Here is a 12,661-nt window from a genome sequence, read left to right as displayed (position 1 = left end):
CGGTTTCAAACCAGTGACTGCTTGGAGCTGCCCTCGGCAAAGCACAGTGCGGTATGCACGCTTCCTTCCTTTCTTTTTTTTCCTTAGTAGTGAGGTATCCCTTACGGAAATGCCATATCTGGACTTATAAAAAAAATCCAGATCAGGCATATCAGGAATTGGGCAGATATGGTATATTAGGACAGATCTAGTCCAGATAAGGCATATCTGCCCAATTCCCGATTTCGAGTACCAGATAAGGCATATCTGGTTGTATATGCCTGATCTGCCCAATTCCTGATTTTGAGTACCAGATAAGGCATATCTGGTCAGATATGCCTTATCTACCCAATTCCTGATTTAAAGATCTAGCCCGCATGGCATGTATGTCTTGACCTATAGATCTATATATCTCCATATCAACATAACACTTTATTACAACACACACAAAACAATTTCAGTATTCCAGCTAAACCACACTCAATCAAGTTTGCCAAGGGAAACCTGAATTTCCCCTTTTATTTCCAACCTTACAGGAAAATAGCTTTGAAACCACAGGTTTTCTTTTTTCCCTGCCTATATGGAATCACTCAAAGACGGGCGTGAATTACGTGTGTATACCGAGGGTCAAAGACATGCTCATTCGTTAGTAGATATTGAGATTCTACTCACTTTAGGTACGATACTATAACAACCTAATGGGATATCTGAACAGAATAATGTCTACACGAGAAGCTAAAGTGAGACATTAACCTATTAAATTAGATATTACATTTTTATTCTACTCTTTTACACACAGAGCTTTAACCAGTAGATGCTTTTAGTTTGAGCTGGTTTACTTGCGAAGCTAAATAAAATAAATGGCTCATAATCGAACTAGACTAATGAAAGGCAATTTAAAGGTTTGTCGATACCCGGAAAAAGTACCGCTAAACCGCAGGGCGATAAAACACACACTGCTGGGACTGCTGAAAATACCTAAACTTTAGCAAAGTACATATAGGCTGTCAGGAAGTACTGGTGTTACCTTAAGCAGAGACTGCAGTGCAAAATGAGAGAATGCGCCTGACTCATGGTTGCATTTGAAATTAAGAGAGAAAACAAAGAAAAAAGCATGTCCGATGGCATTTGTCATGACAGCGATAGCTCTGCCCCTAAACCAAATCAAGCATGAAGCTACTTAGGTAGTGCAAAAAATAATAATAATAAACAACGAAGGACCCTATCCACCCACTGAAACTTGTTAAAATTGCTGGAGCGAAAGACAAATTAGAGACGAAATGTACGAAAAAATATCACATACAGGCAATTACTCCAATTTACTGATTGGAAAATTGTCCCATCAAAATAATAAAGTGAACAATATCCTGAGGTTGGCAAGTGCTAGTTCCCGACAAGAAGTCTCACGCTCACGGTTTTGGTGATCGGGTGTGAAGATGAGGCGGCACGATGAGGGTGCGATCCGACGCAAGGGTGAAGATTTGGCCGGGCCACTCAATGCAGAAGCCTCGAAAAGCTCAATCGACCATCAGGTTCGCTTGATGGTCGACCATGTCAGCCGCAGTGGGACACAGTAATTTCCTCTGTGCCGACAGTAAGACTGAAGCTCTTGTAGGTTTGCTGTCGCATTTTTGTTACATGCACACAGCTAATAGCGAACAGGCGCTGGCACACACACACCAACATACACAACATGCAGCACGCCCGCCAGCCGCACCGAACTCCGATGTCTGCCACCGCGAAAGGAACGAGACAAGTGCTTAGGCGCACGGAGTTGACAGGGGGAGGGGAAAGAAGCAAGCACTCACAAAACGGAGAGCTCGCGGCCTACGCGGTATAGAGCGTGGCAGCGAGGAGGAGAGATGAAATGCGAGCCGCGACGCAGGGGCCGCCGCTGTTTGAGAGGGAAGAGGGGAACGCGGGAGAGGAGGAGTCACTGTCGAGCCAGTGCGGCCCTCCCCGCAGCAACCGCCAGCTGTCTCTGAGGGTGAGTCACCGTCTAGACAGCTCGGAGGGGGCCGTATACTGAACTGCCATCATTTTCTTGATATTTTGAATCGCTCAACTTAACCGACCATGCGTTTGTGCACCGGACTGCCGCCGCATTTTAAATGAAAATGCGAGTTAATAGACGGAAAGAGGAGCATGTAGCCATGACCCAGCGCCCTCCTGGATTAAGGAGCACATGGTGTAATAATTATAGTGCAGCGAAATCTGCAGAATATTTGAAATATTAGGCGTCCTAGCTATTTTCTAAATTGGATACAATTAACACTAAGCATACAGGCCATGCTGAGTGTAGAAAAATTGAAGCTCGACCACATGATGCCAATATTGAATATTTGCAGAAGGTAGACGAAAACCATATATTGCTAATATACAATCACTATGGCGCCTACATAGTTAAGGCCCCGATGAGGTTATATAAAGTCCTGTTGATGCCAGGCATATGACCCTGGTCTGTCTATATAAGGTCATGACGATGCCATATATGCCCTTTATCAGGCCACATAAGGGCGCGAGGATACCATATATGCCCCTGATCAAGCCATATAAGGTCCTGTTAGCCATTCAGATATGGATTATATGTTGCATGATATGCCCAAATCTGAGCCATATAAGGGCAACATTTTGCGCATATATGACCTTATCTGGCCCAGATAAGGTCTTATTTGCTGCCTTATATATTTGTATCTGGCAGCATATGTTCCATATCTGGAGCAGATATAGGATTTCCGTAAGGGATGGCCTGCTGTGGCCTGAGCGGCAGGAGCGCTGCAGATCTGACTAATTCTGTGCGCGGCGTATTAGAGCACAGAGCTCAATAGGCTTCTTTAGTGCCGCAAATTACGGCCGTTATGTGAAACAAATATAGTGACGGAAAATGCTCTGTTATACTTAGTGGCACGGGCAGAGGCATATTATTTTTTATTACTTTTGGGCAGCCTCACCATAGTAAATGTCCATAAGCTAAGCAACATCTTGTATAATTTTACAGCTTAATTCCAAACGTCAACATTTATTCGACCTTAGAAGATCTTATTAGTCTAAACGGTTATTTCTCTTCCACCACTGCAAAACTGCTTGTGTGTGGGCGCGCGTGTGTGCCAATACCTCATGCACAGGTCAATGTATTTGCGGCCCTGCATACGGTCTTGCAGGTTTTCGGTACAATGAGGAAAGCAAACGCACAATCCGCGAAGAGTGCTGCGAAGAAGCAGACTCACGACTCCAAGTCTCTGCGTCGCTTCGAATGCCAGCAACCCCACCAAACTACCGGAAGAAAAAGAACGAAAGTAAATGATTGCGAACGCACAGGATCGGCGCTCACTCTTCATTCCTCCGCATCACGCCTTTTGACTGACCACATACAGTAACATACGTATGGTTCTCTATGCTGAGCAGCGTGCCATTCTCAAGCAAAAAAAAATCACCACGAGGAACATGTACGTGTCGTATAGGCTACATCCCCATGTGTAACGTGATTGCGCACCGAAGATCTGCAAAAATGTTCTTCCACCTTCCACAGTCAAGAAAGGTGCTACTGAAAGCTAAAACTGCATTATTGAGAGTATTGAGAGAAAATGTAACTTATCAGTGATCTAGCTTACTACGGGTTGCGTGCTGATGAGGGGGGTCGGGGCAAGACCATGAAAAGCAGGGAGAGGGACGAGGTCAAGCGAAGTGAAGGAACGTGCGATTAGACCCCAAGAAAAAAAAACACCGAGGAGGGATTAGTATTTGTTGTGAAGTCGGTGAACTGCAGCATGAGGCCATTGATAAGTGTGACGCCCAAAAATGGAGACAAGAAAAGATGAGGTTGACGAAGAAGCGGCTCGTGCTGGGACTCGCAAGTGGACACAGCTGGGTCTTCGACGTTCGTCCTGCATCAATTGAAACCTCGCTCGTAACATCTTGGTGGAGGTGCTGGATAGACGGTCACCAGAAACCCAGAAGACGGATTCTCAGCTTGAACTGCGTCGAAGTCGCCGTGTTGTTGGCCTGCCGCCATCTGAGCCTACGATGTCTGTTGACAGCGACGCTCCGAGGTTCGTGCCTAGCAGCTCATGACAGCATCACCGGGAGCCGCGTTCGTTCACGCACTGCTCCAGCGAAGACGTGGATGAGTGGCTCACTCACTACCAGCGGGTGAGTCGTTACAATAAGTGGAACTCTTCCGCCCAGCTAGCTAACGTGGTTTTTGTGCTTAACGACACAGCCCTAACGTAGTACGACAACCACGAGGACGCTTTCACCACCTGGGACCGCTTTGCGGAAGAGATAGAAACGTGTTTTGGAGATTCTGATGCGAAGAAGTGAGCTGAACAAGTGTTCTCTCAAAGAGCTCAGCTTCCTGGAGAAACGTGAACCAAATATATCGAGGAAGTCTTGAAGCTGTGCAAGGTTGTCTCCGCTCGCATGACTGAAGATGACAAAGTTAGCCATCTTCTTAAAGGGTTTGCCGAAGATATGTACAAATTCCCTATTGGCAAATCAAGCCTTGACTCATGTGGCTGACGTGATCCAGCGTTGCCGCACGTTCGAGACGATGAGAATGCGTCGGATAACACAAAAGTTCGGAAGTTTGGCTGGCGTTACGTCGGTGGCCGCTGTTGACACTGATGACGTAACATTGTCTGGCGATCAGGCTTCCACGATCTGTCAGATCGTTCGCGAAGAAATGAGCCAGTCGATAGAACTAGCTTGGGGCTCCTCAGCGCTTCCCTCGTCGAATCTGCCACCTCCGCCTCCTACAACCGCATTTGATTAGTTAATTCAGGCGACTTCAATGAAGGTAACGGACCCGCTACTACCAGCCGACACATAACCGGTATGACAACAGTCGACGCGACGCTTTCAGTGGCGACTACTGTCGGCGCCACCTTTTCGCAAACCTCCTATGGGCTATCGCTGCGGCCAACCTGGCCACCTCTCAAGATCATATTCTCGCCGTCAAGCATCGTGTTACGGCTACGACTCCATGAACTACCCTGAGCAACAGGGTTATAATCGTGGCTCTTCTCGTCGTTCGCGTTACCCACCTGATTCCGGGGACCCATGGCAAGAACTTTTGCGAGATATTTCGCCGGAATCGAACAGAAGTATGACACTACCTTCAGCTTTCCGCTCCCGTCGTTCTCCATTACCCCGGCGCCGTTCACCGCCGCCGGAAAACTAGTTGGTGCGACCGATGGGGGTGCGGTCGCCGAACGTTCGCTGCTACAAGAGATACCTCCGCCTGTGCTGATGTTACGCAACGAAGTCCACGTTTTAGTTGATGGTGTTCCTGCCATGGTGTTCGTTGATACCGGGGCCACCATATCCGTAATGAGTGCTGCATTTAAGTGTCGGCACGGCAGAAAAGTGCTATTTAAGTGGGATAAAAGTGTTCAGTTGTGTGGTGTGAGTGGCGAACCATTGCTTGCTGTTGGAGTGTGTAGTATTAAAGTTTCTTTGGGTGGTGAAGTGTTCCATGCGGAAATGGCAATGCTCACCCAAACAACGCACGTCATCCTTCGGATCGACTTTGTGAAGATGTGTGGCATCAATGTTGACTGCCAAACTGGCGAGCTTAGCGTCGGCAGATGTGTAACCCCTGGTCTGATGGTAGGCTCGTGTAGTGATGTAAGGGCGTTTTGTGTTTCTGAAGATACCGTTGTGCCTCCATCGTCGGCTGTATGTGTACAGGTTTCCTGCCGCGACGCCACCCTAGACATGTCTGAAGCGACTTTAGAACCGGTGCACCTCACCTGCATCAAGAAAAATGTCTTGATTCCTCATGCCATGGTGTCTGTTGCCAAGGGCCGCACTGAACTCTGGGCAGTGAATTACTGTACGGAACCTGTCGTTCTTCCGCCAGGTTTGAAACTTGCATCCTGCAGTAATGATCCGCCAATATCTGGTGACTTGATTACCGACATCGCACACAAAGCAGGGACTGATATCCAAGATGAATCGCGATTGCTTCGTATAATTGACCCCTCGCTCTCAATGAAGGAGCGCCGTGCACTGCTGGCCTTTCTAGGGCGACACTCCTCCTTGTTTGACTTTTCCCAACCAGGCGGTCCATCTTTAATCCCTGCTTCACGTATCCTACACAGTATCGACACTGGCGCCTCGCATCCGATTCGAAAAAAGCCCTATCGAGTGTCACCGTCTGAACGAAAGGTGATAAATGAACAAGTGAAGGAGATGTTAACGAAGGGTGTTATCCAAGAGTCGTCGAGTCCTTGGGCTGCTCCATTGATTCTTGTCAGGAAGAAGGATGACACATGGCGTTTTTGCCTTGACTACCATCGTCTAAATGCAGTCACTAAAAAGACCTGTACCCTCTTCCCCGTATAGATGACGCCATTGACTGTCTTTTTTCTGCCTCCGACTTTTCTACCGTTGACTTCAGATCGGGCTAACGGCAAGTACCTGTGCATCCGGTGGACAGAAAGAAAACTGCATTTATCACACCCGATGGCCTTTGTGAATTTAATGTGATGCGATTTGGCCTCCGTAATGCACCCGCCATCGTCGAACGATTCATGGACACAATACTCCGCGGTTTAAAATGAGAGGTGTGTATGTGTTACTTGGATGATGTCAGGATTCTCGGGAGGACGTTGAGCGAGCACAATGACCGTTTAGCTCTTGTACTGGACTGTATGCGTAAAGCTGGCCTCGTGCTGAACTCGAAGTGTCATTTTGGAGCATGCCAAGCGCTCGTTCTCGGGCATCTCGTCGATAAAGACGGCGTCAGACCTGATCCCGCAAAGAAAGCAGCGGTTGCCTCTTTAAATCCACCCCAGTCCCCCAAAGAGCTATGGAGTTTCCTGGGTTTGTGTTCGTATTTGTCGAGACGTTGGCGCTCAAGCCCACTTAGCTTACCCAGCGCAGAGGGCGCGCTCTAGCATAAGTCGTCTGCTACTGCTGCTGAGCCGAGTCCACGCGCTGGTAGTGACGAAAATTCTTGCCACATGCTATGGGATATCGTTTTGCCAATTCCGGCTATATGTACCACTCAGATGAGCCTTACGTCCATGAAGCCGATAATCTTACATATCGGCAGGCATGGATCACCACCATAAAGTTAGGGTTCCACCTTGTCACACAACATGTTTTCATTGTTTATTAATACCCAGAACTTGAGTCAGCTGGAATCACCGTCCCCATAATATCGTTTTATGTCAGATAATAATGCATTTCGCAAAGCTGTTGTTTCTCTTTGAACGTTTATATGCTTGCAACTATGTGAATATTTGCCTTTTACTTCCTAAAAATGTATTGTACTCTATCCTCGCTGCATTTTGAACATATTGTCTCCTTTATTTATGGCTATTTCTATATACCTGCATCATTTTGCACTTTGTCATTGCTGTATATTTTGTAGTCTGATTTATCCCCACTACCCTCTTTACTGCATCAGGCCTTGATGGTAAAATAAATAAATACAGCGTCATCCAGATTCGCCGCGTGGACGCACATCCAGAAACTGCCACAGCGAACAGAGACAAGAAATTAGCAGTTCAGAAAACGACAGGCATAAAGGAAATGGCATGCCCCAGATTTACTGAAATAATATTAGGTATGTGTGTGCCGAAATCATAACTTGCATGCAAAACTTATTCGACTCTTTCCGGTTGAATGTTGATAAAGCTGTGAAACTGCAGTACATGTATGAGATGTGGCACCTGTGAAAGACGCTTAGCAAAAAAATGTATTCTTAGTCAGTGGTTTGCAATTCTAGAGGATGAAATTGGCTGCAAAAAAGTCAATTCTTAGTAGAAAGTCAAGCTAGTTTCTGGTTGGCTGCGTGGTGCATCATGCCGTCCATTCTCAGGTGTGGACGGTCGGACAAGTTGTCTAAGTGTACATGGTTAATGCGCTCACAAATATGTGTAACTGTACCACGGATGAGTCATCATCAATTATTCCGAGGCAACAATCAGAAAATTGAGAGATATATTAGCCTAACGTTCCACAAGCATACAATTGGTCAAATTTGTGACACGTAACTGGTGGCAGTGTTTTCAAAATCAACTGCTGACCGAGACGTGTTCACCATAGAGAATTATCCCATAAAGTGAGGTTCGAGCACGTGCTTCATCGCGTGCCTGAAAACTAAATAAAGCATGCCACAGAATCATGTTAGAGCATATTACCGCGAAACCTTCAAAACTCGTCGCCAAGGCGTCTGTCACGCTCCCCATCACCGTACAATGCCCGATTTGCGTCGCCGGGCCGCGGTTACGTGCAAGGACGGTCTCCTAGCCCCCGTAGGGGAAACTAAAGGCAGCAACCTTTGGAGGTGAGGTTGCTCAACGCCGATAAGACGAAGATCCTCCGCTGCCGACGACCACTAACGACGACGCAACCATTTCATCGCCGCTCCACACGACGACATCAAAGACAACACGACCAGAGTGCAAGCAGATACCGCTGTCCAGCGAAGTAAGAACGGTATGCCCCGGCCATGACCTGAAGAAACGACGGAGCCGAGATCGGACACTAAGGCCCACTTGCAATGCGAGGACGCGAACAAGTGACCTTGAAGTTGATATCGACGGTCGCAGAGTCACTGCCCTAGTATTCACCGGAGCTGACTATTCAGTCGTCAGTGGGCTGTTAGCCTCTCAGCTCAGAAAAGTTACCACCGTTTGGGATGGCCCCGCTGATTCGCACAGCAGGTGGAAACCTGATTACTCCATCGGGATGATGCACTGCAAGAATAACAGTAAATGGGCGTACTTACCCCACCAGCTTTGTGGTCTTGCAGCAGTGCTCCCGCGACGTGATTTTAGGCACCGACTTCCTAAATGAAAATAGGGCTATCATCGACCTCCTGAAATAGGGCCATCATCGACAAAGCCATACCTGCTACGACGACTTCGACGCAACACGTCGTTCTAAACGTCCTCGACGGAGAATTGACCGTGCCGCCCCGATCGAGCGTCACCGTCAGCGTAGGTAGCACAGACATCGAAACCGCTGAAGGCATCGTCGAAGGAAATATCCAATTGCTCTTGGAACGAGGTATCGGCATCGCAAGAGGCATCGCGAAATTCCGGAGAGGACAAGCTCAGGTGCTGGTAACAAACTTGACTGAAGAATACTGGCATCTCAACAAGGGCACGACCATCGCTTTTCTCGACGAATTAGCGGACCTCAAAGACGTATTCGCCCTCCACGACAAACCCCTGGAAGACGCACCGGACCAATTCCGTCAGCCCACATTTGACATTAACCCAGTATTGACCCACAGCAGGAAAAACCAGATTCGCAGTCTGCTTCGATACTACAGGGAGTGCTTCTCGTCATCATCGAAGGTAGGACAAACACCACTGGCCAAGCACCACATTATAACGGACGAACACGACCGACCTCAGCGCCAAAGCCCTTATCGTGTATCGCCGCGACAACGGCAGGCCGTTCGCGATCAAGTTGAGGAAATGCTGCGTGATGATGTAATCCAGCCATCGAACAGCCCCTGGGCGGCACCAGTCGTTTTGGTCAAGAAGAAAGATAGCATACTTCGCTTCTGCGTTGATTACCGCCGCTTGAATAGCATAATAAAGAAGGATTTCTACCCGCTTCCCCGCATCGACGACACTCTCGACCGGCTCTGCAATGTACTTCTCATCGATGGACTAGAAGAGCGGATATTGGCAAATTGAGGTCGATGAAAGAGATCGCGAGAAGACCGCATTCATCACACCGGACGGCCTTTATGAGTTAAAGGTGATGCCATTTGGCTTCTGCTCCGCACCAGCCACGTTTCAACGAGTAATGGACACAGTCCTGGCAGGCTTGTAGTGGCAAATTTGTTTGGTATATTTGGACGACGGTGTTGTCTTCTTGTCAAACTTTGAAGACCACCTAAAACGACTACAGACAGTGCTGGAAGCCATCAAGTCATCGGGACTAACGCTAAAAGCAGAGAAGTGTCACTTCGCCTACGAAGAACTCCGGTTCCTAGGTCACATCGTTAGCAAGGACGGTATTCGCCCAGACCCGGAGAAAGCAGCTGCCATCGCACAATTCCCACCGCCTGCCGGCAAGAAAGCTGTGTGCCGATTCCTTGGGCTGTGCGCTTATTATCGACGATTTGTCAGAACCTTTCCGAGGATCGCCGAACCGTTGCGCAGCTCACAAAGACTGGCGTACCTTCTAAATGGGAAGCGCCGCAAGGAGAAGCCTTCAACGAACTTAAGCGCCGCCTGCAATGCCCTCCTGTACTTGGCCAGTTTGATGAAAACGCCGAGACCGAAATTCACACTGATGCGGGCAGTGTGGGCCTAGGAGCCGTTCTCGTCCAGAAGAGTGCCGGACAGGAGAAAGTAATCGCCTACGCTAGCAGGTCCCTCACAAAAGCCAAAGTCAATTACTCGATGACCGAGAAAGAGTGCCTTGCAATCATCTGGGCCACTTTTAAGTTTCGTCCATACCTATACGGCCGACCATTCAAGGTGGTAAGCGACCATCACGCGCTCTGCTGGCTGGCTAATTTGAAAGATCCTTCCGGCCGCCTTGCCAGATGGAGCCTACGGCTTCAAGAATTTGACATGACTGTAGTCTATAAGTCGGGCCGGAAGCATTCCGACGCAGACTGCTTATCCCGCGCTCCCGTCGATGCTCCCCCGAAGGACGATGACGACGACGCCTTTTTGGGACCGGTAAGCGCCAGCAATTTCGCAGAACAACAGCGATCAGACCCTGAGCTGAAAGTGCTAGCCGATTACTTGGAAGGAAAGACCGCTTCCCCTCCTGGTGTGTTCAAGCGGCATTTATCATCCTTCACGTTAAGCAATGGCCTCCTCGTGAAGAAGAACTTCGCACCCAACAAGACCGCGCAGCTTCTCGTAGCGCCTAAAACCCTTCGGCAAGAAATTCTGCAGGCGTTGCACGATGAGCCCACAGCAGGCCACCTCAGATTTGCGCGCACGTTGCGTCGAATCCAGGAGAAGTATTACTGGCCGCGACTGCCTGCCGAAGTTGCCCACTACGTGAAGACATGTCGTGAGTGCCAACGACGCAAGATGCCGCCGATCAGACCAGCAGGACTACTAAACCCGAATCCGCCCCCAATCCTGCCCTTTCAACAAATTGGGATGGATCTCTTCGGCCCCTTTCCATCTTTGTCCATTGGTAACAAGTGCATCATCGTGGCCACTGACTACCTTACCCGTTACGCCGTAGCAAGAGCACTACCAAATGGTACCGCGGCAGAAGTCGCCAAATTTTTTGTCGAACAAATTCTCTTGCGCCACGGCGCCCCAGAAGCGCTCATCACAGACAGGGGAACGGCGTTTACGGCAGAGTTCACGCAAGCCATCCTGGAATACAGTCACACAAGCCATCGACGAACAACTGCGTACCATCCCCAGACCAATGGCCTTACGGAGCGCCTGAACAAAACGATAGCGGACATGATCGCTATGTATGTCGACGCTGAACACAAGACCTGGGACGCCATCTTGCCGTACGCGATCTTCGCGTATAACACGGTAGTCCAGGAGACGACCAGAGCGACCCCGTTTAAGCTTGTGTCCGGCAGGGAGCCCACGACAACGCTCGACGCAATGCTGCCGCACGTAACCAGCGAAGACAACCTTGACGTCGCCGCCTACCTGCACCGTGCAGAGGAAGCCCCACGACTCGCACGGCTGCGTATTAAAGACCAACAGCGCACCGATAGCCGACGATACAATTTACGACGACGCCACGCAGAGTACAATCCAGGAAACCAAGTGTGGGTTTGGACACCAATTCGCCGTCGCGGATTAAGTGAAAAGCTGTTGCGTCGATACTTTGGGCCATACAAAATCCTTCGCCGCATCGGACCACTGGACTATGAAGTCATTCCCGACGGAACGTCAGCATCCCAACGGCGACGCGCACGCCCAGAAGTTGTACATGTTGTACGACTGAAGCCATATTACGCGCGCTAAAGAATCTGTGGTGTTTAAACTTTGCAGTGTTTATGTTTAAGTTTCTCTGTTTTGGAACATCTAGGCGATGTTTTTTTAAGGGGGGAGGAATGCCGCGAAACCTTCAAAACAGTATTTGTTGTTTTTTAACAGCCGCCGGCATACAGGCTTATCACTCTGATTCTGGACCGCGTATAAGTTCCGTAATCTTTGTTTGTTAATGCTCGATGTCGCGAGTCACACCTTTATCAGTTTTGTTGTAGCGCAAGATGCACCGAGATCTGTCTGGAAGGTTCCGGCCACCCGGGTGTCTTTCCACAATGTTCCAGCCCGTGCTGGTAGCTGTTTGCGACGTTATCTAGATTGTTCTGTGCAGCCTTTAAATTGAGCGTTGCCGAGTGTGACGAGCATTCTTTGTCCGACGACCGACGAGCACGTTTGTTACTATCGCCGCCGCCGAGTTGCTTAGTTCTTTTGCGGGCGCAAGTCTGCCCAATAAAGAGTTTCTTCAGTGCAGTCATCGACCCTTCATTTGTGTCGTCGACCTTGTCACCCCTACGTGACAATATCATACGCCTAACCCCACAAGCGCTGTAAGCTGGCCGGTGAAGGCTGACCACTAAGCATGCAGCTACTAGGCAGGTTGCAGAGGTGTGTTCTGCAAGTATCAAGCTGTTGAGCACAAAGCTTTTATCAGATCCTTCCTTAACAGCCCAGTGTTAGCACCTGCCACGAGCTTGGCCAGCTGGCACTGGAGGACAAGTGCC

Source organism: Amblyomma maculatum, unplaced genomic scaffold (genome assembly GCF_055883805.1).
Source record: "Amblyomma maculatum isolate TAMU_Amacu unplaced genomic scaffold, ASM5588380v1 scaffold_19, whole genome shotgun sequence".
NCBI lineage: Eukaryota > Metazoa > Arthropoda > Arachnida > Ixodida > Ixodidae > Amblyomma > Amblyomma maculatum.
Note: the sequence above shows the minus strand (reverse complement) of the source record.